The 12,211-nt window shown below is 35.7% G+C and overlaps 1 protein-coding gene across 15 annotated transcripts in view; it reads right to left on the reverse strand.

Annotated features, from left to right (window-relative positions):
• The window catches only part of NFIB (nuclear factor I B), a 170,001-nt gene that overhangs the window by 44,306 nt on the left and 113,484 nt on the right, over positions 1-12,211 (reverse strand). The window lies entirely within an intron of this gene.

The following is a 12,211-nucleotide window of genomic DNA, read 5'->3' on the forward strand; positions in this document are numbered from 1 at the left end:
AATTCTCAGTGCTGTTCCAAATCACTATTGTTTGTACTCTCATATTACTCTGGAGATACAGCACACAGGCACTCAAACAAGTAGCATGTTATACATTCTAAAGCATTGCATCAAAGTACAAGGGGCTTATGCAAATAAAGATGGTTAGAACATCTCATCTTCCAACAAGGTAAATCTGCCTACATAGGAAGGCAGAAGAGCTGCTGTGAAACATAGCATATGTAGCCTGTTCATCAGCAGCTTGCACAAATGGTGCTCCAGATGTATAGTTGCTCAAGACAGCCCAAGGCAACAATTTTGATCAATTCTAATGTGATAAAATGCTGCAGGGAAAGTGCAGAAACATGTTTACACCAGCCTTTAATTAAACTGTTGTTCACTTCCAAAGAATCTTAGGAAACACTAATGAGACATGAGTTTTGGCAATTTCCTCATCAAAGCAAAGACCCTCTTCCTCAGTCTAAAGCAGCTTTCCATCTAGGCAGTTCCTGGATAAATGTCATCTTGGCACAGCACTTGGCAAGCCACCTGTAAGGAGAATTCAGATGGAATTGAACAGTGACCCAGGGCAAATTTAAACATCCACCTGCCTATTTCTGGAACCCTGACCTGCTTTCTTGGTCACCACCACAGCACAGCAGCTTCTCTTTCTTGCTTATGAGAGATGCTTATGGGCAGAGCTAGAAGAATCCATAAGCAAATAATAAATATCTTTCAATCTTTTAATTCTAGAAATCTTCTTATTAATATATTTTCTACTGCTTAGTTTTACAAGTCTTTTGTTACAAAGTACATTCTTTCAAAGAACAATCTGTAAAGATTTATTTACAACTCACTAATGTAGCATCACCTCCAGAAAAATTAAGATAAACCCATATTCAGCTACAGTATATATCACGATAATGAAGGACAAAACCTATGGAGTCCATAGCACCACTGTCAAGCTATAGGAGGCATCCTTCCACGTTACAGTTTTAAATGAATTGCTCTTTCCCAGAGGCAGTACTTAGGATGATTTCTGGTAGCAGGATACACTAGATAAGCCACAGCCAGCTTGGCCTCAGTCTTCACCTCATCTGATAGGTACTCTTGCATGAAGCATGTGAAAACTATGGTAGAATTTTTGAATTCACTTTGGATGTCTGTATAATGACAAGAAATCACACCATGCTCAGGAGAACTTGTTTTGCTTTACACTTGCACATGTGACACCAATTTTCTGATAACTCAATATGATTTCCTTTAATAATGTAAACTTTATGTATTTCTCAACTGTGCATTTTAATAAGGCACCTAATGCTGAATACTGACAGCTGAGTGACTTTAAATCACAACCACCTCTCCCTCATTGAAAAAAGGCTTTGTCCTTTAGGCTATCCGCCCTAAAGACTTGTACTGGAGCGGCTGGATGGAAACTAAGATATGTGAAAATCAAAACATATTAATTGTTTTAATTCTTTTAATTCATTTATCTTCTCCACAAAAAGAAGAAAAGGAGTGGGGACACATTTTTATATGAATATGTGAAAAAATAGGAAAGAGAGAGAGATGTGCCTGAACAGCTGGGTGTCTGAAATACTTGATGTTTGTAACAGAGAAAGACTGGTTTAGAGTTCCTGTTCTGTACCCAAGAGAGACAAATCTTTGCAAATAGCTCATTCCTTTTACAAATCTGTGCCCTAATCCTTGACTTGTTGGTGTCTTATTCCACTTCACTGTGTTATCTTGAAACAGAGAAAAGGCCTCCTAAAAATTTATTTGCTTCCATGAAAAATTCTGGTAATTGAGGTTCTCCAGAATGAAAAATCAACAAAATAAAGCAGAATAAAAAGTCATGGTCAATTCTGTGCAATGGTTTTCTGAGACACATTTAAAAATTCTCAGGGTGAAGGCCTTTGTACTCACTTTTGAGAGAAACAACAGGGTTATGCAGCTGCATGCATACTGCTTAGCATCTGGGGGTGTTCTGAACTTTAGGACCAGTGTCAAGGTTTGGAAAGAGCTGCTCATTTCACATTTAAAAGACTGATCTGGTTTATTTCACATTTTAAAAACTGATCTCAGTTTTAATTTTACTTCTACATCAAGTGTGGAAAACCATTTTACATGTGAAAATTTTATACTAGATTAGAATATTTCAGTGTATGAAGTTTTGATAACCTCCCATTTTCAAATCAGCCTACTTAGCGCCAATGTTATTTTCACAGGCACACCTCTGATATTACACAATCCAGTCTTCCAGACTGTGACACCTGTTTTCCCATCAGGAACCATGCCCAAGGCTAATCAAATGCTCTGTTGTGCTATTATGCCATTTCACAACAGATAAACCATTTCAATGTATCATCTTTTGAGATTTGTATTGAAAAACCTAAGAAGAGAAACTAGACTAGAATTTCTACCATTTTCAGTATTGAAAGCTGTCAAGGAAAACACTAAAACAATACGGCAATTCAGAAAAGCCACAGCAAAACGAGTAAATTAATTGCAATAGCAACAGAATTATTTATTTTTTCATTAGTCATATAATAAATTACACTATTTTATTTTGCTTTGTTCTGTAAGTATTAATATCTATAAGAGAAGAAAGTGATACAGAACTTCCAGACAACTGAAACACAAAAGTCAAAACCCTTTAGATGGAGCAGATATGTCATTCTTCTCATCCTTAACCACATGAACTTGCAGAATACTGTACTCCATTGCCAACAGTAACATTCTGTGGGCTGTGTTTAGCTTGAAGATTTTCTTTACCTCAGCAGAACGGGGTTTGAACAAGAGACAGAAGGGTTTTAGCTACCTGCCTTTATGCCTCCCAGCATACTGGGGAGAGGGAATATAGGGAGGTAGTGTGGAAAACCCAGACAAGTCCCTCTATAAACTAATCTAGGCCACACTTTGCTGGTGTTTGTAATTAGCTGTATAAAGCTGGACAACTGAAATTTTCCATTACTGACTATCCTATTATTTTATGGACAGAAATCAAAACAACTCAGTACAGTTCCTGTTAAAATTATATGCACCAGCTTTTGGAAAGTATAGTCTAGTGCATGGACATTTAAACTAAAGTAATTGGGAAACCTGCATAAAAATTTCCCAAAATAATTTTATATTTTTTTAATTTTAACAGAAAGCTATTTATAAAATAAGGGATGACTAAAGCTATGATGGTCAGATCAAATTATTAATATTGAATATGTGGGCACCAAAACTATCCCCACCCAAAAATAATTTCAAAAAATGTCCACCTATAGGACAGGATATACAGACCGAATCCCATAACTGGTTTGACAGTATCTTATTATGTGCAGGTAATTAACTGCCATACTGAAAAGATTATGTCTATGTAAATTTACGGCTATTCCCACCAAGATTAGGCTGAAACTATGGTACACTGTTCTGTAAAGGCTGTAGGCAGCAATCCTCCATTTTCATCCTTTAAAAAGACATCTCACCACTTCTCACCAGGAAGTAACAGTAAAACACCCAGGAGAGGTTTATAATCAGCATGACTATGTTACTATATCTGCACTGTTTCCTGTGAGAAGAAAATATACCTTTTATTCCCATGCACTGATCTTCTAGATAAAGCTGGCCAGCTTTCCTCACCTTTCCTCTCCCTCATCTCATACCAGAAACACTGTCCTGCTGTGAGACCCCCAAGCTTCAGGCGTCATAATGGTGACCCTTGGGTTCTGGGGTGCTGCTGTTGGAAGGAGGTGAGAATGTCTCCATCCCCTTCACAGTGGGACTAGCTGCACCTCTGCAGCCTCTCCTGTCTCACATCTTCCTACAAATGCAGACTCAGAAGTGGTTGGATGAACACCACAACACAGCCTGTCAGATGTTGTATGGGAAGTACTTGGGACTAACAGAGCTGCTATTAAACATGGAGCCGGCACTGCAAGTAATGAGGCTGACTTTGGAAACAGAGATAGAAGGTATCAGACCAAAAATACTGTGTTGCTATAACAAATACCATCACTAAAAAAGTCACTGCCATACAAAAGCCTTAGATAGCTCCAGTGTATTTCAGGTACTTCAGTACTTTTTTGTTTATCTTCACACTTCAGAAATAGATGGGCATTTCATCTTCTATAAATCACTGTTAAGAGGTGTGATTCCTGTATATAGCTGTGATAGAAGAGCATTGTGGAAGAACGAGAGAAATGTTCCTAAAAAACAAAAAAAGTTATAAAGACTTTGGAGTACATTTTAGTCATTTATTAAGTTATCCTACAGAAAGTAATCCAGACTTCAAGGAAAAATATACAGCTGGGACTCCAAGGACCGTGGCCAGAAAATAAATCAATAATGTAATCATAACTGCCAAAGTCACAAAAGTATTTCCGGTTTCTAATGCAATAAGATTAAACAGCTATTTGACATAAAATAATGTGAGGGAATTTGTTGATTTAGATTCACTCATATTATAAAATCTTTTTATTACTATTATGGTCTATACTATAACAGGAATAGGTATAGGTATTAGGTAATACTATACAGGTAACAGGAATATTTTAAGAGTTGTGCCATATTAATTGTTGATCTGTCTGGGGAATGGTTTTCAATAGAGACAAAATCATTATGTCAAACTGAAATATATTACTTTGATCAAGTTTGATACAGATTGTTTGAAAGCAGTACAAAAATCCTTTTTAAATTTATCTATGTACAAACAGAAACACAGAATCTATTAATGAAGAGAGGTGCCCAAAAAATTACAATATCTCTTCTTTCCATAAATGAAGATATTCTGCACCAAATATGTCAAATTATGCTGACTTACACATAGTCAGTTTTTAAAAGAAGTGATCAATTTCAAAATACTAAATCTCTTATTCAGAAAAATTGGAATAAGAAAATTACACATAATAGCTCCTGGGACAAATCTTGCATTAAGACATTCATTTTATCACTCATTAAAATCAAAGGAAATCTACCATCCAGATAACAGGATGTTGCCATGATATAAAATTCATCACAGGATAAAGGCCATGAATACAAGAAAAATTTCCTTTTTGCACTGACATATTTCATTGATCAAGATAAAGACCTTGGCTGTATTCACCTCACTAATCACACATAGAAAACATTAAGTAATAGGTCTTTCCACAATATATTTGTCAAAATGAAAGACAAAGATTCTGTAATGAGATTTTTTTTTACAGTGACTTTATTGAGTAAGTAACAGTCATTTCCAGCTACACAAAAAAAGCAAACCTTTTTTGTATGCTTCCTATTGCATCTCCAACTGTATTTGTCTTTCTGTTTGTATTTCTAAACACTCTTGATTGAGCTGGAAACTTAAGTGTTCATGGGCTGAAGGAAACGTCAGTCCCTGCTCTGCCTAAAAGAAAAACCTCCTCATCTGCTATTCTGAATACTTGAAGATACTTATGAACAAGATGTAAATTTGTCTAAATCTACTTTAAATACAAAAAAACAGATATCATCTTTGTTTCTTTGTTTTTTGAAGACAGTATAAACTTAACATCGTTCTCAATAGTGCAGGATGTCAATTTTCTTGATGTACAAGCAACTTACTCATTCTAAGGTAACATTTTTGCCATCCTGTTCATGGTATGTTTTCTTTCTCTGTATTTTCATTAAATAAGCATTTGGGAGATCCTTCACCTATTTTTCTATACTTAGTGCCTTTCAAGCTTTAATTGCTTTTCTTCTTTATAAAAATAATATTTTACTTATTCTAGGTACCAGAGGCTTTTCTTGAAAATCTGCCACTATAGAAAACAAAAGTAAACCAATTCCTTATTGATCTTGGATTTGTTTAAACTATCCCAACATTTTACATTATTTTTAAGATGTAAACAAAGTTCACGCACTGAACTCTGCCAACATCTTTTTCTGCAATGAACAACAAGGAGAACTCAAATAGGACCTTCAGATAACTCTTCCTTCTTAAGGCCATTGCTTTTTACCATGATGGTATTTTCAGAGGCATAGCAGCCAACAGGCTCACAGAAGCCATGGGCAGAAATTTGCTCTAGAAATACACTTTGAGAAGTTAGCCTTGGTGAAACGTATTTCTCGTTTTACAAATGTGAAGTTATGAAAATTTATCAAGTGGTATTTGACAGTGATTGACAGGTATTGACAGTGATGAAAATAATCCTATCATACTAGGCAAAAACCTATAAAATTATATGTATTATAGAGAGATACACAGATATTAAATGTATGTGTATGTGTGTGTATACATTGTTGAAAGAGTATTTTGAAATAATAAAATATACAAAGGTAGAAGCAACAAGCTACAAACAAGACAGAAATTGTTTTCAAACATACTTTGACATAGAAGGACTTTGAGAATTCAGACTATGTCAAAAAAACACAGAATGACATTTAACAGATATTCATCAAGATAAACCTTTGAAAGCTGAATTGATCTGTTAGATCAATTCAGAGAGTGTGTTTCTAAAGCATTAACCTTCAGAAGGAGCACCAGGAACTGGAAAAAATCCTGAACCCCATCCAACACAGGATACCAAAAAAACCAAGGTGTTCTGTTACTGTTCTCAACTCCCAGACTACATTAACTACTTCCTCTTTTAGTTCCCTTACTTCAGAAATTAGAACATCCATCCTCGACAGCTGATGAGAAGAATACCCAAGAAAGAAACAGTGATCAGGAAGGACCCCAATGGGGAAGGAGTTTCCAATGGATGGGGAGAAAGGAAAAGGGGACAAATATCCAGAAGAGGAGCATCCAATGAAGGGTGTTAGGACCTGAGAAGAGGAGGGTCCAACAGCTGCTGGCCAAGCAACAGGTGAAGGCAGTCCAGCTGTTTCAGTTTTAATGGAATGATGGCATCTTGGCTCTTGACTTTTGGTAGAGGTGGGTGAGGTGTAAGAGAATGAACATGATGAAGAAACTGTAAAATTAAAATTCAGTTCATTGTATATTGATATTCAGTATTTCCAGACACCTGACTACTAAGGAAATCCACATGAATCTCTCCACTTTTGTCATGAACAGTGTGCATTGATGAAAACTGTTATATTTATTTCCAATGTACACAGTATTGTAACACTGTAACAGTAAAACAGATCTCAAGGACAAATATGGAAGTTGTCAGCAATTATGGTAATGAATTTTCTTAATCCAGCTTTCAGAAAGGAGGCCATAGATGTGCACACTGTCCTCTTTTCTGATATTCCTGTTTCCTTATAAGAAGGAAGAAAAGCATCTGGTTTACTTACCAGTTAGTAAATCAAGATATTCACCAACAGTTATTAGCCTATTAAATCCTAAATACTCTTTAGCCACGGCACTAGTCAGTAGAGACTTTCTTCCAAATTGTGAGGGGAAATTTATTTTCTTTTACTGCATAAAATTTCTAAATTTCCCAAACATCCATCAGTTTTACCCAGGCAGAAACTTACATCTATCTCATAAACTCATCTATCTAGTTCAGGATCTCAAAATTTTGTTTAATATAGAAACATAGTAAAGAATTCAGTAACAGCAATATGGAGAAAGGAAGACTGGGAGAGATCTACAGTAAATTAGACATAGATTAATTTCTAACTGGTGAAGATTTAAGACACGATCCAGACATTATTGAAGTTATTCAGGCATCCAGCTGGAAGAAACAAGTGACAAGAGAGAAAAAATAACTTGTACAATATCTGATAGAAGATACAGCAATTGAAATCCCAATTGTCATGTTAGGGCTCAACTTCTAAGTAATGCACCATTTTCAGACATGACTTTTCCCTTTCTTCGGCTGTAGGATTTTTGGAGGACAGCTAGTTACTTGAAAGGCGAATAGCAAAAGTCTTGGGAGATATATCTGCAGTTATAAACCTGCCTATTTGTGCTACCAGAATACCTCAAACTTGTTTAAAAAAATCACACAAATAGAAGCATATTGTTTGCATTTCAACATAGCAAAAATAATTACAAAAACTACAGAATCTTCCCACATTGACTGGATGTCTCCAAAATAAAAAACAACACCGTAATTCCACAGCATTTTTTTTATCTGTTTTTGAAACAGTTACACATACTCTTGTGGTTACATATATTTTTAAAATAGTCACAAACTTTTATGTTAGCCAGTGAAGCAAATTTCCAGGACAGTATCATGGCTTCATAACATTTTCTTTTCTTCTACAAAGATTAATAATCCAACTTCAATAAATAAAATATTAAAACTTATTTTTCATGTTAATTTTGGTTAATAAGAAGGGGGATATATTTTTAGATCAGATTGGTAACATAACTCTTCATAGATTTGTTTCTTACCAAGTGTATGCCATCTATAAAGTTACTATTTTTAGGGTACACTTGCTTATTTCTGCCCAGAGTTACAACTTCAAAGAGACAGCTCCCCCAAAACAGACTATAAAGCACAACATCTGGAAATCTTATCAAAACATTTTTGGAAGTACTATGACAGGAAGACAGTTAACAGCAAAAGATAGTCGGAGTTTACAACTGAAAGCAGAGTCTGGTATTAGCAATATTTTACTGTAACTGGGCTAGATTTCTTTCTCTTAGTTTCTCAAATGCTACATCCTGGCTATACCACAAGTACTCCTGTAATCATGTCCCATACCCTCATGATGCATGCCTGCACAGAGAAGTTAAAAGTCTTTAATGAATACAACCAAATCACTCATCTCCTAAAGTCTTCTTACTTTATACTTCTAATATTTTTTTCAAAGCAATAGAAGGTTGATCTAACCTGTTTCACCCTACTCCAAACTTTTTCTCAGTCCTGTTTTTAATTTCAGTATATTTCTGTGTTGCCCATTAATTTCTGTCTCATTCTCTCTATCAAAACTATTAGAATGCCTCTCAGACACCTAGGGAAATCTTAAATATTTTATTCAAATGTGTTTCAGATGTCATTGTTTTATTGCAACTGTCCAGTTCCAAACTACCATACTCATGACATTTCTGTTACTTTAGAAATAGTTGAAAAAAGATGTGAAAAGCCTTAATGATAAAAGAGTTTTTCAAAACTATGTAATTTCAGTTTCTATGAAAATACTTTACATTTAGTTGTGGTGATGATGAAACTAAATCTATTTCATTTCAGAAGTTAGAAACCTCTCTCTGTCAAGTCCAAAACTGAGACAATGAAACTGAAATGAACAATGGTATATTTTAGTATCAACACTATTCCTGATGATGTCTCTCTTAGAAAAGTTAGAATTGCATTAGAGTGGTAGAAAAGCTATTTACCCATAAACATGTTATCCAGAGACATTTATTTCTGGGTACTGTGATATGATTTGCATTTTGGTGCTGACGACCTGTGGATATTGCCTGAAGAAGCAGTGTCTGATGTGACTACATGATCATTTCTTGTTGACAGTGGATAAATGCAAATGTGATCCCATGAGTCTTATTTCTTTTTCATTTATCCCTAACCTCATACAGCACACAGATTTACATAGATAACAGGGAAGTAACACAAGTGACATCTCTGGCATAAAAACCACCTCCAAAATGTACTTATATTATCTTTGTGTTTGCAGGTATATGGAAGCAGAATATAGGTTTTCATAAATACGATATCATGATAAAACATCTATGTCTGAAAGGAACTTTTACACAGATACATATAAGTAATTGAATCATCAGTTATGAGAGCTAGAAAGGACCCACCAAGGATCACCACACCCCTACTCCTGGCTCTGCACAGGGCAGCCCCGATGTGTGTGTGAGCACTGTCCAAACACTTATTGAACTCTGTCACACTGGAGCTGTGCCCAGCTCCCTGAAGAGCCTGCTCCAACCGCCCTGTGTGTGAAGAACCTTTTTCTAATATTTAACCTAATCTGTCACTCCTTTGAGTCATACCACTGGTCACCAGAGAGGTGAAATCAGTCCCATGAAGATGATATCAAGCATCTATCAAACTAGCAGCCGAAAAAATATGCCAGGAGCTGCCCCACACCCCTTCACACTGAGCCCAGGCACCAAGGGTAGTCATTGCAGTTACTACTTATAGTGTTCTCTCAGCAGCACAATAATCTCAGAAAGTGATCAGAGGCAAATATAACTTTTTAGGGACAAAAGGCTTCTATTTCCCTCAGTACAATGGTTTTTGCACCAGACAGTGCTGTATCTGTGCCTCTGCAGGAATGGAATAACATCTTAAGGACGGAAAAAAGAAAATCCCTAACAGTGACTTGAAGGCAACCTCTCTGACAGAGGAGAGCTGGTAAAGTTTCATTAAGCCCATTACTGCTGGAGGACAGGACATTCAGGGAGGGACGTAAACTTCAGGAAGCAAAGTAAAACACACTGATTTAAGTCTAGCTTCTTATTCTTTCTTCCACATATTGGAGTTCCCTGCTTTATGGAACATATTAGAAGCTGTTTCGCTTCAGAAGTCTAGCTACCTAATGACACAGAAATTAAGTAAAAGTTCATTGTAAATACACTAAAGCAATTTAAATTATAACATTGTTCACCACTGATAACTGTAACGTGAAGTTCATACAAACACAAACAAATTCGGTGTTCATGATAAATAATTCTTTCCAAGCTGAATGATTCCAAACCTAAAATGCAGTTGAGATACTTGAGAACTATAGAGATCCCCTGTGAAAGGCTCTGTCAGCAGGACTTGCACTCAGGCGTCTATATGGCAAAGCACTTCTCAGAAGCCCCTACAGCTCACACAGCAGCACAAAACTGCTTCATTTCACAAATGGGGATACATGAGAGAGGAAGAATGAGCTGCTTTCCCTACAACAAATAATTCATCTAGAAATTAAAAAATCTGAGATATGATCCAGTCTTTCACGAAAAATTGTATTAAAGTTTCATGGCAAAACAGGTACCATTCACAAAGAAAAATATGTTGTATAAGGAGGAAGATTCTGGATGGCAGATCTTCCATTTACTTTTCTTAAGTTAGGCTATGTAAAACCACAGGCAAGCCTCTTTTTAAAAAATACAAAAGTGAATGCTTCAAACAGTCAAAAATAAGTATCAGAGGCTCCCTAAGAAATTAAGTACAAAAGAAATTATGAAGGAAAAAACTAGTTAACACTGAGTGAGAAGACAGCCTAATGGTAAGAACACAGATAAGAAGGTAGGTGAAAGCAGATTAAAAGGAGACCCGCTATAATGGAAACGTGAAAGTTTGGCAACTAAATAAAATACTAGTTACATGCTTCCTTGCACATGGAGATGAAAGAGGAAACTTAGCAGGGAAAAAAAAAAAAGTTGTGGTTTTTTTGATTAGGGTTTTTTTCGGGTTTTTTTTTTTGTTTTTTTTTTTAAGGAGCTTTAAAACAATATAAAAATGAGGTAAGACCAAAGGGTCACTCAGTTGCTGAAGAACTGAGAGCAATGACCAGCACTGGATGTGAAAACTGAGGACAAATATTGAAAGATTCACAAAGGAAGGAACTGCATGTCTTTTCTTCTATTTCTCTTTCACATACTATGCTTTATATGTCACAGCCTCTCCAAACAGCTGCAGTACCTCAGCCACAGGATCCATTAACCAACACTGTTCAAATATATGAGTTTAAACACATTGTCACATAACAAAGGGGAGGGAAGAGACTGTACTGGCACCTAGGTTTATAAAGTATCACAAGATAACATCAGAGAGAGTTATGACAATTAATTTCATTCTTTTGATAGCCACAACTTTCATCTCCATGTAAATATGTTTGTTGCTTTAAATAACCCAGAACATGCCACCACTTACCAACCCCCTTGGCCTACAGATAGAGTCCCACAGAGCTAGATGTGGGCTCTTCAGAAAGAGCCTATTGAATCTATTCTGAGTCACATGGTAGAGATTAAATGTCCCTGTCATTATAATACAGAAATGGTGTACTCTTATGTTGTAATAATCATATTAAGGAGATGTTTTGATTTTTGAAAGCACTGGACTCCAAATTCTATTGGGACAATCACAGCATAGACAATATCAAGTACCTCATTTGTCACACATATTTTCAAACAATAAGGCTGTCACCAGATAGAAAAGATATTATTATTATTAAATGTAGTATAAATAATAATAATGTTGTTTATCGTGGTTGTTTATACAATATCCTGTTGGCTGTTGGTTTTAAATACATTTACCAAACCAAATACATATACCACACAGAAAAAAAGATTCTTCTAAAAAACCATTATTTTACTGCAGCAATTAAATGGCTGTGATTTATTGTATATTTGAGCATAATTCGAGGTAAAATAATC

The sequence above is a fragment of the Taeniopygia guttata genome, chromosome Z, assembly GCF_048771995.1.
Source record: "Taeniopygia guttata chromosome Z, bTaeGut7.mat, whole genome shotgun sequence".
Classification (NCBI taxonomy): Eukaryota; Metazoa; Chordata; class Aves; order Passeriformes; family Estrildidae; genus Taeniopygia; species Taeniopygia guttata.